This window comes from Hippocampus bargibanti, linkage group LG09 (assembly GCF_051943395.1).
Source record: "Hippocampus bargibanti isolate YZ-2025 linkage group LG09, ASM5194339v1, whole genome shotgun sequence".
Taxonomy (NCBI): Eukaryota; Metazoa; Chordata; class Actinopteri; order Syngnathiformes; family Syngnathidae; genus Hippocampus; species Hippocampus bargibanti.
In genome coordinates, this window is record NC_142742.1 from 18595621 (window position 1) to 18617693 (window position 22073).

General features: G+C 42.0%; 1 long non-coding RNA gene across 1 annotated transcript; it reads left to right on the forward strand.

The window, feature by feature from the left end:
- Window positions 1-12350: 12350 nt before the first annotated feature.
- LOC148893893 (uncharacterized) lies at window positions 12351-14813 on the forward strand. Its single transcript, XR_016116103.1, has 3 exons — window positions 12351-12662; window positions 13933-14020; window positions 14530-14813. It is a non-coding gene; the product is annotated as an uncharacterized LOC148893893 (long non-coding RNA).
- The last annotated feature ends 7260 nt before the right edge of the window (window positions 14814-22073 follow it).

The following is a 22073-nucleotide window of genomic DNA, read 5'->3' on the forward strand; positions in this document are numbered from 1 at the left end:
CATTGTGGGACGAATAAAGGTTTTCTGAATCTGATTCTGATTCCATGGAGTATATGGACCGTACATATTGTTCAGTGACGTGCAGTCAGGGAAAGCAGGTGCGGCCGTGCCTCACCTGTCATCATGGAAATATCAAATGAAAAAATAAATTAAACATTTATATTTATTTAGTGATTTGTACTTTAAAGTTCTTTTCCATTTAACGTCACCATGTTTGGATTTTTTTTTCAAAATCGCTGATTTTTCACATTTACCGTTCAAATACTAAGTAGAGACGAGCGGTGAGGCAGCAGCCGGCTGAGCCTCACCATGGATTGTGCAATGACCATGAGAACTGTGCTGACTTGCTCTGCAGTGAGACCGCATTGCTGTCCCTCTGCATATCGCTATTAAAGTGTTCAAACACTTTTAGTATATGAACTAAATGTCTACAGTTTAGCTGGTGTATATAATGTAGAGTCACATTACAGTGTTACATTATAAACACTGGACTACAGTGTTTATTTTATTTTATTTTTTTATCAAAACTATGTGCATAGGTGAGGCACACAGTTCTCCTGCCTCATGACAGGGGGCGCTGGTGATTACAGAGATTCTTCTTGCGCCTCCTCGGCTGCAGAATAACAGAATAAGTGAGAGCAAGCTACAGTAAACAGTTAGCAAGTTAAGTGCAACAATCCAATCATTTTTTCGTGTCGGTCGGCCTTATTTTCAGAATGGAGCATTACATATAGAAAGAAAGATAAGGAAGACAAGAAAGATAAGGAAGGCTTCTACAAAGAAGGTATAGAGGCCTTTCTTCAGAAGGTGTGGCGCATGGACTTAATTTATAAGTAAAGGTAACACGATAATAAGGTTTTTTAAAATTCTTTTGTTCAATGCTACAGTTTGTATAAAGAACGCTGACATGACATTTTAAACAAAACACGTTAACTGTTGCCAATCAAATGGTGAATAAGGTACTCTGTAGAGTTCATATGTTTGTAAATCTGACTGTGATGACGTCATTGCCTCACCAACCATGAACCTTACCGCACGTCACTGATATTGTTGTATCCAAAAAAAAGCTGGTTTCAAGGTCAAATTCATGAAACTAAATGACTGAAAGAAAGAGAGAGAGAGAGAGAGAGAGAGAGAGAGAGAGAGAGAGAGAGAGAGAGAGAGAGAGAGAGAGAGTGAGAGGAGAGGGAGAGAGAAAACACCTGGAGGCAAATCATCAGCTTCCATAGACATAAGCAAAATATTTTTGTTTAACTTTTTTTCTGTCATTACCTCAGGATAATTTAACTGTGTTTTAAGAGGCAGACTTAAAGTTATGCTCAAACTCAATGACACTTCTTCATTCGCCCAATATTTCGACTGCATATGTGTATATTTGGCCTTGAATAAAAGAAAATACTCATAAGTTTGCCATTAGTCTATGTTTGCGCCGCAGGGCATCATCTCTGCTGGCTGCATTTCTGAGGTTGTCTGTGTGAAGTTGCATTTGATATTGTGTTTTGAGGATTTGTCAACTGTGACCGATTCCTTCAGCCTGAAACCACCTGAAAACCTCTGGGCTACAAAGAAACATATTTCATATATATTTGTATGTATCCGTCCAGAGAGACAGAGAGAGAGAGAATGTTTGTTGGCTTGCTTGTTTTATATTCATGGGTTAATCAATCTTTAACTTAGCATGGAGGATTTGTTTATCTGCATTTCTAAATAGTTTTAAATTATTAACCTTTTTCTGTTATATGCCACAGTGTTGGGCTTCCAAGAAGTGAAAACCCTATACTTTGAGAGATTTCTCCAAAAGTCGCAATTAGATGCAGGGCAACTCATTTCCGAGGGTTCCAAAAAAGTATTACGGGTAACTGAGTGTTATTTGGCATTTTATCCCATCAATCACTCCATTTTTCAGACTGCATTATCTTCGTTAGGGTCTCGGGGGTGCTGGGGCCTATCGCAGTCGTCTTTGGGCACTCGGCGGGGGATACCCTGAATTGGTTGCCAGGCAATCACAGGGCATACAGAGACAAACAACCATTCATACTTTCGACTATTTAGAGTGTTCAATCAGTCTGGCATGCATGTTGAGATGAAACCGGAGGACCCGGAGAAAACCCATGTGGGCCCGGGTAGAACAAGCAAACTCCATACAAGGAGGCCATGGTGGGACTCGAACTCACGACCTCTGCACTATTAAGACAGCATGCTGACCACTGGGCTACTGGGCCAATTGAACCACCATCTCCACCGAACAAAATGGGTCTGTGAAAAAAGTTGCAAGTTTGCGGTACAAAAAACACAAGCGCCTTGGAGCTGTCAAGCAGCAACAATCAAATAGAGCTAACACGGTAGATAAGATTAAATTAGACTAAATAACCTTTATTCGTCTCACAATGGAGATATTCACAATTCGCAGCAGTAAAGTTATGAAAGGAAGAGGAAAGGAAAATGAGTAGATGAAAAAATATAGGAGCTGCTGTAAAGGCAGCCACTTTCAGAGCACCATCATAAAGTCAAAATAAATACAACACAAACGACACAGACAGTATGTCATGCATATTAGCATATTTGACAATAAAGCTGACTTTGACTTTTAACCTTGAATTTACTGGTTCATCTTGATGTTTGTACAGGGGCAAGTTGTGTTTACAGTGTATGGGAATTTGGCAGACTGTGATATGCTTTGTTTGGCGCTCCAGCAGACCAATGTCCTTTTTCGAAAACAAGATGAAGTCTTGTTTTCGAGTTGATGACGATGCCAGAGTGACGTCGACGAGGGAATGCCCTTGACCAAGAAAGCGACACACAGTGCATTTTGTGTGGTTTGTTTCGTCTCAAAACGCCGTGTTGATCGCGAAATTAGAAGGAAAACAACATACATAACGCGATAAACGCGTCACTGAAGGAACACCCCTGACCGAAAAAATGACACATTGTAGCAGTCCTTCCATCACGTCAATGCATTTTGCTGTGCTTGTTTGGTCTGAAAACTTCGTGTTGCACCAAAAAGAGGCAGAAGAGTGCGACAAAGGAATTAATCAGCCCGTGGAAACGGGCTGATTCATTCCTTACACGGAGCTTTGTCGCCATTTTCTGCCTCTTTTTTAGTGCTACATTTCCCCCCCACCCCCATTGCCTCAAAATGGCACGGAATAAATTATTTAATCGATTGCAAACATGTATGCTTTCCTCTTCAGAACTATTTGAATCATATCCATAACTGGATGTGTAACAAGAAAGCATATTCTCCGAATCTGAAACCATTGTTTTGATTCTCCAGCAAGGCAAGACGTCTTGGGGTGATGCCACGGACAAGGGGGCGGGACTTTCTGAAACTGTCCACTTCCGGGTTCAATTTGAAGTAGTTTTTGGACACTTTAAGTCATTTTTATTGGTGTTTTGCATTTGACTAAAAATAGCAGCCTGCGTGTTTTGGGTATTTTAGAAATAAAACATTTTTTGTCAGTTAGGAAAGAAAAAAGTGATGTCGGTTGTCCTTTAATATTTTCTTCAGCATCAGTGTCATGTCACGAAGTACTCCATGAAAAGACCACACCTCTACCATGAAAACTAAACAAATATATTCCACAACATTTCACTCAAACATTCCAAAAATAAACTAAATGTACTATGAGCACCTTACAACTAATCCATCCATTTTCCTATCAGCATATCTTGAAAAGGTTCGCACATGCTGATGCCAGCTGTCTGTTGGCAGTAGGCAAGGGACACCCTGAACTGGTTGCCAGCTCAATCGCAGGGCACACAGAAATGAATAACTGTATTGAAAAAAACGTAAATGTATTGAAAAGCTACCCACCGAATTTCTTTTTTTTTTGTTTGACATGAAACAAATACTCATGTGCAACAGGCTTGTACCACAATTCAACGTTTCACATAGACAGCACACATATACTGGAGGGCACAAGCAGTTCTAACTTTTGAACATTTGTTTTTGACGGCGATGTAAATAAGTGGTGTTTGTGGGCAGCTTTGGAGTAAATAGAAAATATATTTGGATGACATATCAAGTGTTTTGCCCATTCATTTCTTTCTTTTGCAAGAGAGTAAACAAGTCCAAAACACTTTTTAACATGCATTCTGCTGTGTCTAAGTGCCCTCTTTTCCTGGTTGTTATTTTTTCTCTGTCTCTCACAAACACAGTCAAGGTATTTTCTCTCCACTCAAACTGATGAGGCTAAACCTTTTTGGGTTATATTTTCAGCACAGGCGCATTGTGAGTAAACATGCATTAGCATTTGTTACAAATGGAGATTAATTGCATTGGCAAAGTGGAGTTGGGCCATTTTCTCAAGCATTTACTACATACATGTGTGCCATATGAGAGCTTGGACCCAGAGTGAGTGAGTGAGTGTGTGTGTGTGTGTGTGTGTGTGTGTGTGTGTGTGTGTGTGTGTGTGTGTGTGTGTGTGTGTGTGTGTGTGTGTGTGTGTGTGTGTGTGTGTGTGTGTGTGTGTTTGCGTGCACGTGTGTGTGTGTGTGTGTGTATGTGTGTGTGTGTGCCTGTGTTTGTGTGTGTGTTTTATTGTATATGTGTTTACACAGGTGTCCTAATGGGGTTTGTTCAAGTCAAAAGAGAATGAGGGACAAACAAAATCAATCGTAACAGCCAAACAAAAAGTCCAATACCAGCAGGAGGCTTCCATTATGATTCACCCTCGAATTCCTGTGCTGCCTGTTATTTTGTGAAGTTTTCATCAAAACCCGCTGATAGGCTCTTGCCATTTTAGCACGGGCCACAAAGCTCATTCATAATGGATCGAAAACAAATACTCATTAGTTCATTTCTCACCCGTGGTCCCATTTCAAGTTCAAGCTTATTAACTGTTCTGACGAACTCATTCTAATCTAAGCAAAGCAAAGAATGGTTCAAATCTCATTTTTCAAACGAGATTAAAAATGATACAATGCTCTGTAAAAGTTTATTCACCATCAGAGTGTTGTTTCAACTTGTTACACAGAAACAGAAAGTATGTTTACACAATGACCTAAAAACTTCGTGAGAAAATACACACATATTGTGTACCGGTATATTGTACACACAAGTCCATCCAAACAAAGGGCATTGTATAAACTCCTTCTGTTTAGTCAGGCACATGAAACACATTTAATTAGGGGGAAACAGCAAGTGTGGTCAGAAAGAGCACTGTTGGGCGTGAGGGTGTGGCGGAGATCTAAACCCCTCGGCCTCTGCCCTTGACCGTCCTTCCAAGCTTTTCCAGGCCACTCTGTGAATGAGTGAATTGAATTGAATTTGACTATTATTTTGACTCCCATAGGAGACATTGTCTCGCAATGTGGTAAATGTGCATGGTTATGCATTGCCATTTTCTCTGGAGAGCATGGGTTCACCTAACTCAATGAGTGAGAACCTGGGGTATTTCACATCCACCGTGTTGAATTCCTCGGCGTGGACCAATGGTTTTAAGTGCTCTCATGATAATGTATGAACTTTGACGAATTATGAGAGCTCACGAGATGGAACGTGATGAGAATTGAAAGCTAACTTGTTCTGTTCTCCTTCCTAGCCACTGAAGGAAAATGCAGATGACATGGGCCATGTCAAATGGTATTTTGTGAGCTAATTTAAAAAAAGGATGTAGTATGGACAACGACAAAGAACTGAAATTGAGGGTCCTTTGGACCCGGAATCAAAAATAAGAACTAAACAATGCCCTACCCCTGACATCGACATATGTTTTCCTATACATATTGTGCTGTAATGCATGGAACTCTGTAGCAGGGAGTTTGAGATGCTATCGTTTCAAGAGCTAACTTTGATGGTAACGGAAAGAGATTTGGCAGCCACACTTGAGAGCTGCGGAGAAGGTTTCTTGATATAACTCTGAAACAGGAAAGTTTCAGTTCAACAGAAATACTGTATGTCCCATGGCTGCTTCAAAATAGATTATAATTGAAAGGAACATGTTCAAATATTTCTTCAACCTTCTCCTTTACAGTGACAAACACACAATAAATATCCACCAAGTTTCATCCAAATGTTTCTTGAAATACTGGTGTCAGTGAACCCTCTGCCTCAACATACATTACATACATACACATTATTTATATTCTATCTTCTTTTCCTTTTGGGTTTTCCCTCTAAGGGGTCGCCATAGCATCTTCAGAGGTTTGATCCGCATGTTTGTTTTGGCCAAGCTTTTACATCGGATGCCCTTCCTGTATTTATCCGGGCTTGGGACCGGCACAAGAATACACTGACTTTTATCCCCTGTGGCTACAGAAAATGCAACTCTATGAACTTAACAAAGATGAAGATGCTCAGTAAAACGCTTCCAAACAAAAAAATGGTCATATATTCTATGTACAGTGACTTTTCGCTTTACGAACGTTAAATTCGCGAGAATATAATCTTGGCATACGAACTATTTTTTGGGAAACTCACGGAGCGCCACGATGAGTGATGTGTCGTTTGCGAACGAGCCAGTTCTTGTAGCTCCTAACAAGGTGTTGGAAATGGCAGCCGGCTTTTTTCCCACTATTCCCCACCGACAGTCTTCGGTTAAAGCCGCACGTGATTGGTCAAGATCCATGATAGAGGAGGGAGGGGACACACGCAGCAGGACACACTCAGCAGTCAGAGGTGGGGAGCAGTTACAGAAACAGAAACACACATACACACACACACACACACACACGAAAGTGAGACGACAGAGCTTGAAACAAAAAAACTAAAGTGAAAAAAACAAAAAAAGTGAAATGGTGAGAAAATGGATAGAAAACAGTGAAATTTGAACTCGTTTCAACTTTACTGAATAGTTCAAAGGCAGAGTGTAGACTGCAAGGTTAAAATATCCCATCAATCAGGCTCCACAAATAACCCGCACATGCTGAGCCTTGAACTGCCAGGCAGGAGACCGAGAGGAAGACCGAAGAAGAGGTTTATGGATGTTGTCAAAGAAGACACGAAGGTAGCTTGTGTGAGAGAAGAGGATGCACAAAACTGGGTTAGACAGAGGACACTCATTCGTCGTGGCGACCCCTAAAGGGAAAACACGAAAGGAAAAGAAGATAAAATCGCTGTTATTGTTGTATAGCAGGCAGTAACGCTCTGGATATAATATGCTCTCTCAAAATGTTCTATTTTTAACAACTGTTGTGTGTCACTGAATATTTCATAAGAAATTTCGAAAGTGGCCATTCAGCCTCATGATGACATGTGTACTGCACACACATCACGGAATGGTGTGATATCTCGTGTGGGTCTTCAGTTTTTCTTTCATGCAGCAATTGCTCCATTGAGCACATATGTGGTAATTGTGCATTAAAATCTAACTCAACATGACAGGAAATTCTACAGAGGAAGAAAACAATTAAATATTTAGCATCAGATATTTTTTAACCAGCTTTTGTATATCAGCATAGTGTGTGTGTCATCAGATGGAAACCATCAGTTTCACAATCCTATTGGGAGAAAAAAAATCAATAAATAACAATGCCCCAAATTGCAACTATTCCTGTCGGCTTTTTATTTCTTTTTCTTCTTCGTCCGCTGTCAGACCAAAAACTAAGTCGATGGGCAACCGGGGAGACCTTCCATAGAGGAGGAAGAACGGTGAATAGCCAGTGGACTCATGTCTTGTACAGTTGTACGCATGAACTACATGAGGCAAATAGTCTTTCCACTCAGCTTTCCTTTCTTCTTGGAGAGTGCGTAGCATCTGTAACAATGCTAAGGATCAGAACACGCCGACAAAAGCAAACAATAAAAGGAAATGCTCAGTGAATCACTCTCAGGGGTTCGGCAGAGCCTCTGCCATGGAGGTTAAGACTACCAGACTCAACAATTACTGGTAGTTATGTGTCAAGGGAATTCGCTAAACAAACATATTTTAAAACATCGTTTTATTTTCTCAGACCTCCGTTTTTATGCATATGGTCAATGGCGTCAGGTCAACTTGCTTGCTGCCCATATCACTTGAAATGAAGGAACTCCGTTAGACGATCTCAGAGCCTGTCATTCACCCGACCTTGGTCAGACAGAGACAGACAACCAATCACGCTCACACGCATACCTAGAGCCAATTTAGAGTGTCTAATCAACCCACCGTGTGGAAATGTGGGAGAAAACCAGACTACCCGCATAAACCCCATGCAGGCCCGAGAGAACATGCAAATTCCACACAGCGAGTCCAGAATAAAACTCTTTACCTCTGCACTTTAAGGTCAAATCGCTAACCACTGGTGCATCAGGCCCTGATTTTCCTTTAACAATACCTCTTGTCTTGGAAGTTGACTTTATATGTATTTATCTTCCAAACCGCTTATTGTTACCTCGGGTCGCTGTAGTTTCTGGAGCCTATTTTAGCTGTCTTCGGGCAGTAGGCGGGTGACACCTGGACCCGGTTGCCAGCCCATCACACACAGAAATGAACAACTATTCACACTTACACTCACACTTAGAGTCAATATGAGGTCTTTAATCAGGCTGCCTTGTATGTTTTTGGAATGTGGGAGGAAACGGGAGGATGTGGAGAAAAAAAACACAATACTGGAGAGAATATGCAAATTCCACAGAGGACAAAGGTACCTCTCCACTGTGAAGTCACCGCGCGAACCACCCAGCTCATGTCACCATTTCAACTCAATTATCAGCATGTTTGCACTTGGCATAAGCCAACGTGAGCCATGTTTACAGTATGTCATTATACACATGAGAATATTTTTTATCTCATTTTATATTATAATATCACCACGTCACTATTCATTCCACTGCAAAACAATCTTATGCCCATGTTCCACATGCCTGTTAAACTTAAACAAAACTGATCAGACAGATGCAGATAGCACTCTCCTATTCTTATCCCTCTTTCTTCATTCATCACGTCATTTTATATTTTACTACCCACTCTTGCTTTCGTGCATTAAATTTGAATCATCCGCCAGTTCTGCCATAAACCCTTCGTCTAAGTGAAAGTGATCGGGCAGGTCCACATTGCGTGTGGGAACTACTGCGGTGTTCACTGAAAATAGACCGGTTATATATGCTTTGAGGTTCAGGCACAAGAAACACCCCATTGGAAATAAAATTGGAGAAAAGACAAAAGAAGGAATGAGTCAACTTTTTGTTATTATATTATTTTTATTATAAATTACATACACAATAGCATTACTTGGATTTGTGTATATGAACTGTGTACTATTTATTGATTAAATTTATTGATATGAGGACTTCAGGTAACATCCATCACCACAGCTACCCCTCACACTATCCAACTGCCTGTTGTCAACCGTTGAGACCTTCAAGTTCCTGGGAATCACAGTCTCCCAGGACATGAAGTGGGACGTCAACACCAACTCTATCCTAAAAAAGGCCCAACAGAGAATGTACTTCCTGAGGCTGCTAAAGAAGCATGGCCTGCCACAGGAGGTGCTCCAACATTTCTACACGGCTGTCATCGAATCCATCCTGTGTTCTTCCATCACTGTTTGTTTCGGGGCCGCCACAAAAATGGACAAAATCCGACTTCAACGGACAGTTAGGGCGGCGGAAAAATTATTGGCACCGCCCTACCCACTCTCGAGGACTTGCACACTGCAAGACTCCAAACTAGGGTGCGGAAAATCATACTGGACCCTCCGCACCCTGCCCACCACCTTTACCAGCTACTCCCCTCAGGCAGGCGCGACCGATCCATGCGCACCAAATCCAGCAGACATTTAAACAGCTTCTTCCCCCAAGCCATTAACTCTTTGAACAGTAGCCCAAATGGAATTGTATAGTGCCTCTTTACATTTTTTTTGCTGATGATACTAGTGCAGCGTGTTCGACCGGAAAAAAATTCCTTGTGTGTTCTACATACTTGGCAATAAAGATGATTCTGATGAGCCAATTTGTTGACCGAACAAACGTTCAGAATCCCAGAAACAATTCGCAGGGTGGAGGTTTTTGAAAATTGCAGATTATTTTTCTGACTAAACACTGAACCAGCCGTATACAAAACCAAAGGACAAGCATTTGCAAGGATTTGTCCCTAGAACAGGACACACATATTTTGCCTCACAACAATCTCCATGTGTGTGGAGAAAGCTGAATAATGTTCAATCCTTTGACAATATAAATCAGAGGAGCGCCATGAATGACAAACAAGGAAGTGGTGGTCATTTCTTTATTTATTTTACTGCCAATGCTGCCAAATCCGGTATGTTTAGAGATTTAGAGTAGCACTGTGAACGACGAGGAAAGACGACACGAGACAACCGTGTTAATCAGCTTCACACAAGGGCATTTATGACAACTCATCAAAACATCAATTCAGCAATTTAAATATCAGAATACATTCATGTGTAGATCTATACATTCTACTTTCCTCAGGTCCTCTACGTGTTCATGAAATGATTTTGAAAAGCAGAGCACGTCATCCAGATAAGGAGAGCAGCATTCGTCCCTCGGGCCATCAAGAACGTCCTCCATATATCTTTGAAAGGCTGCTGGCGCATTAGTTAGGCCAAATGGGAGGCGGAGCCACTGTACCTTGGTCAAGTATTGAGAACCAAGAGTAGCCCCCCAGGTTATCTAGCAGATCTTGAATGTATGTATGTATGTATGTATGTATGTATGTATGTATGTATGTATGTATGTATGTATGTATGTATGTATGTATGTGGGTGTGTATGTGTGCCACTTGCGTGTGTCTGTGTGTGTGTGTGTGAGAGAGAGAGAAAGCTTTTTGTAGAATTACTCCTGCTCCTTTTCACTTCGGACTTTAAACCACCTGTGTTTTTGTCCACAGTCTACCACAACAACCTCACACTGAAGTATCGGCCTCGATACTTTCTTTAGACCCTTTTAGGGAACATATTGTGCCATTTTCTACACAGCGGTAGTTTTGTGTGTGTGTGTGTGTGTGTGTGAAATCTAACCACCATAAATTTTGAACTCCCTCCGTGGAAACAGAGCAGCTACATCTGTGTACTTCACCACCTGCTCCCCCATACCGGAGGATAAACCGGCATGTTCAGGAGGAGCACCACCTGAACTGTTGGCGATGATCCTGCCCGGTGTGTGGATGTCTCTCGGTGGAAGATATGGAACCTCAACTTCTCCTCTCAGGTCAGCTCCTTCCCCAGTAGGTTCCTCCGGGGCATCTAGGAGCTCGCTGATCATGTCATCGAGGTGAAGGAGTTGAGACATGCCTTCATCTTCTATGTGTCTTAATTTGTCACCTCTGACATAGTCAATAATCACATCAAACAGTTCTGGTTCACTAAGGGCCGCAAGGTCCTCAGTATCACTCTCATCCACTGCGCCGGCAACAGTTAGTAGCTGATTGACTGATTGACATTCAAAGCTAATAGTCTCTTTTGGATCTTGAAAATCAATACCCGTCGTGGAGTTGTGGGAGCCATCGTTAGCCCCTGAAGCCTCTACTCTCTGTGTGTGCGTGCGTGCATGTGGGCGTGGGTGTGTGTGTGCGTAAATGTCTGTTGTGCTTGTACGTGCGCGTGTGATCGGGCGCGACCTTGCCTCAAAGACATCTTGTTCCCAACGCACAGTGGCGAGTCGTAATGGTGTTTTTTGTGTCCCTGTCTACTTTTTGCCTATCTTGCTTCTCTCATTCTTCTTCAGTGTCTGTGTTAGTAGGACAAGGACACACAGAGACAAGGTGGAGGTTATTAACGTCCTCACAGCACCTAAAGACCAGTGACGTGCGGTGAGGTTCATGGCTGGTGAGGCACTGACGTCATCATAGTCAGATTTACAAACATATGAACTCTACAGAGTAGCTTATTCACCATTTGATTGGCAACAGTTAACGTGTTTTGTTTAAAATGTCATGTCAGCATTGTTTATATATACAAACTGTAGCATCGAAAAAAATAATAAAAAAAAGTTATTTTCGTGTTACCTTTACTTGTAAATGAAGTCCATGCGCCGCTCCTTCTGAAGAAAGGCATCAATAACATCTTTGTAGAAGCCTTCCTTATCTTTCTTCAGTTTTAAAAGTCTCTCTGTCTCAATGGAGATCACTGCCAGTGAAGAAAGTCGTCCTTGACCAGTCCTGTTCCGACTGTATGTTTTCAGTGCTGAGAATGACAATCTCGTCTACTTCTCCAGCAACAAATGGGGCTGCACCGATCTCCTTTTTAATGTCATTTCTAATGACATCACCAACTGCTTCAATTAAATCGTTCTGTATTCTGTTTCACAGGCTAGAAAATATAGTGAATGTCCCAAAATGACTCGCTAGCCTGTCATCTTTCTCAGCGAAAGCATCTAATAGTTCAACATAGTTGCCACGATTAGCAGAGCCTTTACTTTCATCATTTCCACGAAATGCCAGCTGTTGTTTGGCAAGGAAGCAGGTGGCATTGATGAGATCTTTTCAAATCTCCCGGTTCTCCTTTACTTTAACATTGTGGATGCTGATGTTGAGTCTTCGCTGTTCATCCAAAGCCAACCTGGACATCCCGAATGTTTTTAGCGCGATTTGACTTTGAATGTGCGCGGTCGACCGCCCATGTTTGATGAGGCTCCGTTGTAAATTTTTTAGGTCGCAATATCCCATTTGAGTCCAGATATTGTCACAAGTTGAGAACAGAAGGCAGGAGAAGCAGAAAAGGCGGTTTCTTCCTGGACATCCACACAGCCAGCCTTTTCGTGTGTACCAGTCCGTCTGAAAAGAGTGAGTATTATGTCCCGTTGTCTGAAGCAAACCTTTTAGCTCCGGTGTTGGTCTTCCTTTAATTATTATCTCCTGCTTCGATTGAAAGTCCAGTTTAGAAAATTCTTTCAATTTATATATGTAATCCTCCATTCTGAAAATGAGGCCAAGCAACACGAAAAAATGACTGGAGGGTTGCACTTTACTTGCTAACTGTTTACTGTAGCTTTCTGTCGCTAATTATATTATTCTGCAGCCGTGGAGTCGCAAGTATCTGTGGAATCACAAGCGCCCCCTGTCATGAGGCGGGAGAACTGTGTGCCTCACCTACGCACAGTTTTGACAAAAATAAAATAAAATAAACAAGGATTTTGTTGTTTTATAAGAATCGCCTCTTTTACCCCCCTTTCAAACCATCTATGTTCTTTCGCTAAGATTTTAACCTCATTGTCGTCAAATGAGTGGTTGCTAGCTTTTAGGTGCAAATGTACTGCCGATTGAGGCATTACATTAAACCTTCATTAAACCGGTCTGGTGGGGTGAGGTTCAATTTGGATCGTTCATACAATAGCCTGCTTAGGCAAAACAGGTTAGGCAACTTTCGCAATGCTGATGAGGGTCGTTATGCTGATGAGGTGATACCGGGGGGAGTGGGGGTAATAGGCCAGTCGTTAGTCAGGAATGTAGGAACAATCAGTGGGGCCACAGGGAGGGGTCCCTTGCCCCCCCCCAACCTGAGAGTAGGGACCTATCATAGCTGTGTCCGGCGCCACCATGACTGGACATTAGGGATATATAAATGGGGCCGATACGACCAGTCAGCCTTTAGTTCGCTGACGAAGCCTCTTGGATAGGAGGCGAAACGTCCGAAACCTTCACTTTTGTACAGATGACGGCTGAAGAAACCTTCTCATCGATGGACCACTCCTGTACGACTGAGAGCTTACACAGACGTACTGTAGTACAGTGTTTATAATGTACACTGACTGTACATTATATACACCAGCGAAACTGTAGAAATTTAGTTCATATACTAAACGTGTTTGAACGCTTTAATAGCGATATGCAGAGGGACAGCAATGTGGTCTCACTGCAGAGCAAGCCAGCAGTTAGCATAGTGATTGCGCAATCCATGGTGAGGCTTAGGCTGCTGCCTCACCGCTCGTCTCTACTTAGTATTTGAACGGTAAATGTGACAAAAAGTTAAATGGACAAGAACTTTAAATTACAAATCACAAGATACATATAACAGTTTAATTTATTTTTTCATTTGATGTTTCCATGACGACAGGTGAGGCACTGCCTCACCTGCCTCCCCTGACTGCACGTCACTGCTAAAGACAGAAAAATAAAGGGACGCACAAATGTGTCGACTGAAGGTGAGTAAAATGACTCTGTAGACATCAGCAAGTACAACTAAATTGAAGCTTCAAGAAGTGTCAAACCTTAATGTAAAAAATGCTATTATGTTAATAGGAAACATTCAATCTTGCTTTCATGTACATCTACATCAGTGTTTTTCAACCTTTTTCAAGCCAAGGCACATTTCTGCCGTTGAAATTATCTCGGGGCACACCCCCAGCTGAAAATGTGGGGGAAAAAGTATTAACTGTTATTGTATGCTTTTTTCACATTTTTTTATTATATTATTAATTATTAACAATATACCAGCCACGGTATACACAAAACACAATGTGCAACACAATATGACAGGTCATAACATATTGTGAATAACAATTAAATAAAAAAAAATATATATAACAATATGTTATACTGGTAATATAAGGTTTTTTTAAACGTTGAAGAATGATGCCATATTATAACATAGGATTTAACTAAACACAAAGAAAAAAGTATTTTATAATCTTTCATATTTTTATTTATTCAGTGTGAAACCTGGGCCTGTTTGGACGAACAGAGAGCTGATATCCTGGCCGGGATGGATGACATACACACGAAGCTCTTCCTCCACAGCTCTCGGTCTTTCTCTGTCTTTTGTTTTTACTGCAGTCAGGCTTGAAAAGCTCACCTCACACAGATATGTTGTGGAAAATGGGGGCAATGTCAAAATACCTTTGTTAGCCGGCATGGAGAACTCCTTGGCAGCTGCCAACCAAAAACTGTCCAAAGGTAGATCAGCAAAGGTTAGCTTAAGGCCACGATCTTGTCTGATTTCAGTTAGTTACTCCTGCATTTGGAGTGGGACCCCATTGAGTGCACAGGAGACCATACATCGCTTGCCAATTAGTTGTGCTACATGTTTTTTTTGATGTTGACTGACACTGCGTCGTCAGACTTATGGATGTTACTGGTTCCACCAAGTTGATTTGTACTGGAGGCTTATCATTGGCATTGATCACTGGAAGCCTCACTCCAGTGACCTTTCCCCGTTTCCCAGTGCCTTTCTTCGCAGACAGCCCACAGCTCTATGTCCTTCCTGACCACAAATGAAACAGTGAGGGCAGCTCTTAATGTTCTTCCGCACACAGGCCTGACACCTGCCCCTAGTCTCATTCGTTGGGTGTCTGGGTCGCGTCGAGGATCGAGTCAGGGACAGACCTGGATCTACCTGAGGCGCCGATTCTGTAGGTTTAACAACTTGGGCAAAGTGTTTGGTCAGTGCGGTCACTTGTGCAGTCAGCTCGAGAATGGCAGCACGGTTAGCCTGTAATTCAGAGTCAACTTTGGTCTGGTTAATCTGGTCAGTTTGATTGTGTTTGAGCAGCATGGACATTCACAGATCGATTTTTAGTCACAGTACTGAGGCGTTTCACCCTCTCAGCCTCTTCACTTGTGGACTTGGTAAGTTGTTCTAACAGGACATCATCACGAACCTGTAAATCGGTAAGGAATGGTTTGAGATCACATCTGACATGATAATTCTTCTCATTTAGCCCTTGATAGAGTGTGTGCAGAAATGTACCTTGGACAAGTTTTTGATCGTAACCAAAATCTGCACCTGGTTGTTGTGACTCAAACATAATTCTTTGCTCCAAACCCATCAGTCTATATAAAAATTGCTGTGGGGACTCACTGTCTCGCTGCTGAGCGGTACTGAGTTCGTTGAAGAGCTCAGAGCTGCTCTTATCTCTGATATGTGATCGTAAAATTGTTTTTAACTGTGACATTGTAAGATCCTCTGTATCACTTAGCATGTCTCGGAATGTTCCAGGTTTAGTTATCTTCGACACAGTGCGGATAACCTCAGACTCGCTAAACCCTTCTTGTAGTCCCTCATCCATTTGTCTACACAAGCTACGGTATGACAGTTCAGACCCGGTGTCAGAAATCTAACCACCATAAATTTTGAACTCCCTCCGTGGAAACAGAGCAGCTACATCTGTGTACTTCACCACCTGCTCCCCCATACCGGAGGATAAACCGGCATGTTCAGGAGGAGCACCACCTGAACTGTTGGCGATGATCCTGCCCGGTGTGTGGATGTCTCTCGGTGGAAGATATGGAACCTCAACTTCTCCTCTCAGGTCAGCTCCTTCCCCAGTAGGTTCCTCCGGGGCATCTAGGAGCTCGCTGATCATGTCATCGAGGTGAAGGAGTTGAGACATGCCTTCATCTTCTATGTGTCTTAATTTGTCACCTCTGACATAGTCAATAATCACATCAAACAGTTCTGGTTCACTAAGGGCCGCAAGGTCCTCAGTATCACTCTCATCCACTGCGCCGGCAACAGTTAGTAGCTGATTGACTGATTGACATTCAAAGCTAATAGTCTCTTTTGGATCTTGAAAATCAATACCCGTCGTGGAGTTGTGGGAGCCATCGTTAGCCCCTGAAAGCCTCTACTCTCTGGAGAACGGACAGCACTACAGTCTTCCCTGAAGCTTTAGGCACAGGTTCTCTTCATAGCTGTATGTATGTATGTATGTATGTATGTATGTATGTATGTATGTATGTATGTATGTATGTATGTATGTATGTATGTATGTGGGTGTGTATGTGTGTGTGTGTGTCTGTGTGTGTGTGTGTGAGAGAGAGAGAAAGCTTTTTGTAGAATTACTCCTGCTCCTTTTCACTTCGGACTTTAAACCACCTGTGTTTTTGTCCACAGTCTACCACAACAACCTCACACTGAAGTATCGGCCTCGATACTTTCTTTAGACCCTTTTAGGGAACATATTGTGCCATTTTCTACACAGCGGTAGTTTTTGTGTGTGTGTGCGTGTGTGTGTGTGTGTGTGTGCGTGCGTGCATGTGGGCGTGGGTGTGTGTGTGCGTAAATGTCTGTTGTGCTTGTACGTGCGCGTGTGATCGGGCGCGACCTTGCCTCAAAGACATCTTGTTCCCAACGCACAGTGGCGAGTCGTAATGGTGTTTTTTGTGTCCCTGTCTACTTTTTGCCTATCTTGCTTCTCTCATTCTTCTTCAGTGTCTGTGTTAGTAGGACAAGGACACACAGAGACAAGGTGGAGGTTATTAACGTCCTCACAGCACCTAAAGACCAGTGACGTGCGGTGAGGTTCATGGCTGGTGAGGCACTGACGTCATCATAGTCAGATTTACAAACATATGAACTCTACAGAGTAGCTTATTCACCATTTGATTGGCAACAGTTAACGTGTTTTGTTTAAAATGTCATGTCAGCATTGTTTATATATACAAACTGTAGCATCGAAAAAAATAATAAAAAAAAGTTATTTTCGTGTTACCTTTACTTGTAAATGAAGTCCATGCGCCGCTCCTTCTGAAGAAAGGCATCAATAACATCTTTGTAGAAGCCTTCCTTATCTTTCTTCAGTTTTAAAAGTCTCTCTGTCTCAATGGAGATCACTGCCAGTGAAGAAAGTCGTCCTTGACCAGTCCTGTTCCGACTGTATGTTTTCAGTGCTGAGAATGACAATCTCGTCTACTTCTCCAGCAACAAATGGGGCTGCACCGATCTCCTTTTTAATGTCATTTCTAATGACATCACCAACTGCTTCAATTAAATCGTTCTGTATTCTGTTTCACAGGCTAGAAAATATAGTGAATGTCCCAAAATGACTCGCTAGCCTGTCATCTTTCTCAGCGAAAGCATCTAATAGTTCAACATAGTTGCCACGATTAGCAGAGCCTTTACTTTCATCATTTCCACGAAATGCCAGCTGTTGTTTGGCAAGGAAGCAGGTGGCATTGATGAGATCTTTTCAAATCTCCCGGTTCTCCTTTACTTTAACATTGTGGATGCTGATGTTGAGTCTTCGCTGTTCATCCAAAGCCAACCTGGACATCCCGAATGTTTTTAGCGCGATTTGACTTTGAATGTGCGCGGTCGACCGCCCATGTTTGATGAGGCTCCGTTGTAAATTTTTTAGGTCGCAATATCCCATTTGAGTCCAGATATTGTCACAAGTTGAGAACAGAAGGCAGGAGAAGCAGAAAAGGCGGTTTCTTCCTGGACATCCACACAGCCAGCCTTTTCGTGTGTACCAGTCCGTCTGAAAAGAGTGAGTATTATGTCCCGTTGTCTGAAGCAAACCTTTTAGCTCCGGTGTTGGTCTTCCTTTAATTATTATCTCCTGCTTCGATTGAAAGTCCAGTTTAGAAAATTCTTTCAATTTATATATGTAATCCTCCATTCTGAAAATGAGGCCAAGCAACACGAAAAAATGACTGGAGGGTTGCACTTTACTTGCTAACTGTTTACTGTAGCTTTCTGTCGCTAATTATATTATTCTGCAGCCGTGGAGTCGCAAGTATCTGTGGAATCACAAGCGCCCCCTGTCATGAGGCGGGAGAACTGTGTGCCTCACCTACGCACAGTTTTGACAAAAATAAAATAAAATAAACACTGTAGTACAGTGTTTATAATGTACACTGACTGTACATTATATACACCAGCTAAACTGTAGAAATTTAGTTCATATACTAAACGTGTTTGAACGCTTTAATAGCGATATGCAGAGGGACAGCAATGTGGTCTCACTGCAGAGCAAGCCAGCAGTTAGCATAGTGATTGGGCAATCCATGGTGAGGCTTAGGCTGCTTCCTCACCGCTCGTCTCTACTTAGTATTTGAACGGTAAATGTGAAAATTCAGCGATTTTGAAAAAAATCCAAAAACGGTGAAGTTAAATGGACAAGAACTTTAAATTACAAATCACTAAATACATATAACAGTTTAATTTATTTTTTCATTTGATGTTTCCATGACGACAGGTGAGGCACTGCCTCACCTGCCTCCCCTAACTGCACGTCACTGCTAAAGACAGATAAATAAAGGGACGCACAAATGTGTCGACTGAAGGTGAGTAAAATGACTCTGTAGACATCAGCAAGTACAACTAAATTGAAGCTTCAAGAAGTGTCAAACCTTAATGTAAAAAAGCTATGATGTTAATAGGAAACATTCAATCTTGCTTTCATGTACATCTACATCAGTGTTTTTCAACCTTTTTCAAGCCAAGGCACATTTCTGCCGTTGAAATTATCTCGGGGCACACCCCCAGCTGAAAATGTGGGGGAAAAAGTATTAACTGTTAATGTATGCTTTTTTCACATTTTTTTATTATATTATTAATTATTAACAATATACCAGCCACGGTATACACAAAACACATAATGTGCAACACAATATGACAGGTCATAACATATTGTGAATAACAATTAAATAAAAAAAATATATATAACAATATGTTATATTGGTAATATAAGCGTTTTTTAAACGTTGAAGAATGATGTTATATTATAACATAGGATTTAACTAAACACAAAGAAAAAAGTATTTTATAATCTTTCATATTTATATTTATTCTGTGTGAAACCTGGGCCTGTTTGGACGAACAGAGAGCTGATATCCTGGCCGGCATGGATGACATACACACAAAGCTCTTCCTCCACAGCTCTCGGTCTTTCTCTGTCTTTTGTTTTTACTGCAGTCAGGCTTGAAAAGCTCACCTCACACAGATATGTTGTGGAAAATGGGGGCAATGTCAAAATACCTTTGTTAGCCAGCATGGAGAACTCCTTGGCAGCTGCCAACCAAAAACTGTCCAAAGGTAGATCAGCATAGGTTAGCTTAAGGCCACGATCTTGTCTGAGTTCAGTTAGTTCCTCCTGCTCCTGTAAAGACACATGTTTATTCCAACAGCTGATGCTGAGCTGAATGCGTCCCTAAGTGAAATAAAATGTCATCTTCTCCTCAAGAGTTTTCAGATGTTTCATTATTAACTCACATCGTGCAGTAGTATTGACATATTGCCATTTCTTGGTGAGTGGGAACATTTCAAGATTGCCCCTTTCCACATGTTGCTGCCAGAAGTGCACCTTTGAACGAAAACCATTTATTTTATCTGAACTTGTAAGCAGATTTTCATTTCGACCTTGCATTTGTGTGTTCAGTTCATTGAGATGATGAAAAATCTCCGGTAAAAGTAAATCCAAATGAAACCTAGCTTTCGTTGTATTGCCTCGCGCCAGAAACTTTGCTCGACGTCACTGTCTTTGCTTTTTTTTGACATCCATCCATACTAGGGCCTTCATTTGGGTCCGGGTTTTGTCCAGGGTCCACTTTTGACTCAGCATTTTTCCTCTTTAAAAACCTCTCCATCACTTTCACCGTCGTCCCGCTAGCCACAATCTGCGCCGAGACCAACATCCGAAGCATCCACTTGGACTAGAAACTGCCCCACATGCAAAATATGCCTCATCTGCCTCACATGCCCCACATGCAAAATATGCCTCATCTGCAAAATCTGCCCCGCCCATACCACGATCCCCTGATGATGGCCCCGCACCCATATTTCAACCCCTCCCACTGGACCTTAGCCGGACATCCAGCACCAGCTGTGAACCAGGACCCCAAAAATCCGGTCAAAACGGACACTTTGTCCAATGTTCCGACCACCACCATCCCTCCGATGCAGACCACAACCATCCCACCACCAAAATGACCTTTGAGATTGATGGCCAATTTTTCATACTTAAGGTTGGCGTATTGAAGAATTTATTTTATGATGTCGTGTTGGGGGATGATTTTCCTGAATTGGACCATGTTGTCCATAAAATTGTGAAGGATTGCACATGTATGGCAGTCACTAGGTCTCAAACAAAAGGTTTGGAACCATTGCCTAATCTTGATGATACACTTGTCCAAGCAGGAGGCAAGGTAAAGAAAAGTAGACGACAGCGCAGACAGGAAAAGAACTGGAGATGTGTTCCTTCTAGCATTCCAATGCAAACTGGTATGGAGGGCACGAGCATTAAACCAGAGTGGCAGATTCCAGAGAACTTTAAGGATCATCAAAAAAATGATCCAACTTTGAAATCACTGTTTGAGAAGGTTTATGAGGTTGATGGGGTGCCAGTGAATAGCACAAAGTGTTTAGGAAAATTCACCGGAGACCCGTTTATGTTAAAAAACGGCTTATTGTATCTCTCTGACACTGCAACACCTAGATTAGTTATCCCTACCATTTACAGGCAGCTCATCTTACATTTAGGACACACTATTCCTTGGGCTGGACATCTAGGACAGGCAAAGACGTATGACAGAGTCAGTCAGCGATTCTATTGGCCAGGGCTCTATAAAGATGTACAAGAATATTGTAGGCAATGTGGCACTTGTCAGATGGTTGCACCAGCAAAAAAATCAGATAGGGGCTACTTACAGCCATTACCTATCATGAGTGTCCCATATGACAGGATAGCCATGGACATTATTGGCCCATTGCCAAAAAGTAGCTCAGGATGCAAGTATGCTCTTGTAATCTGTGATTATGCAACCAGGTACCCAGATGTTTACCCATTACGTTCTATGCAGGTGAAACATGTAGTCCGATGTTTGGTTGAGTTATTCTCGAGAACAGGCATACCTAAAGAGATATTAACAGACCAAGGTACAAACTGTATGTCTCACCTGATGAAAGGCCTATATAGCCAGCTTGGAGTTAAAGGAATAAGAACCACTCCTTACCATCCTGAAACCGATGGTCTGGTTGAAAGATTTAATGGGACATTAAAACAAATGCTGAGGAAGTTCATTCATGAAACTGGTAAAGACTGGGACAAATGGCTGCCTTTTCTATTACAGTAAAGTCTCGTTATATCGATATCGGATATATCGATAGTCCCGGTTATATCGATACTATTTCTATGCACGCACGGAGAAAATTACATGCAAACAGGGTCGGATATATCGATAGTCCCGGTTATATCGATATTTTTTCGGACTCCCTTGAATATCGATATAACGAGACTTTACTGTATTTGCTTATCAAGAAGTGCCCCAAGCGTCAACTGGTTTTTCTCCTTTTGAGTTGCTTTATGGTAGACAGGTTCGTGGACCCCTGGACATGCTGAAGGAGAACTGGGTGGCTGGAGAGGCGACGCCACGCAGTGTCATCTTCTATATTCTTCAAATGAGGGACAAGTTGGAGAACTTCAGGGAGATGGCAAAGAAGCACATGGAGGAGAGTCAACGAAACCAAAAGGTGTG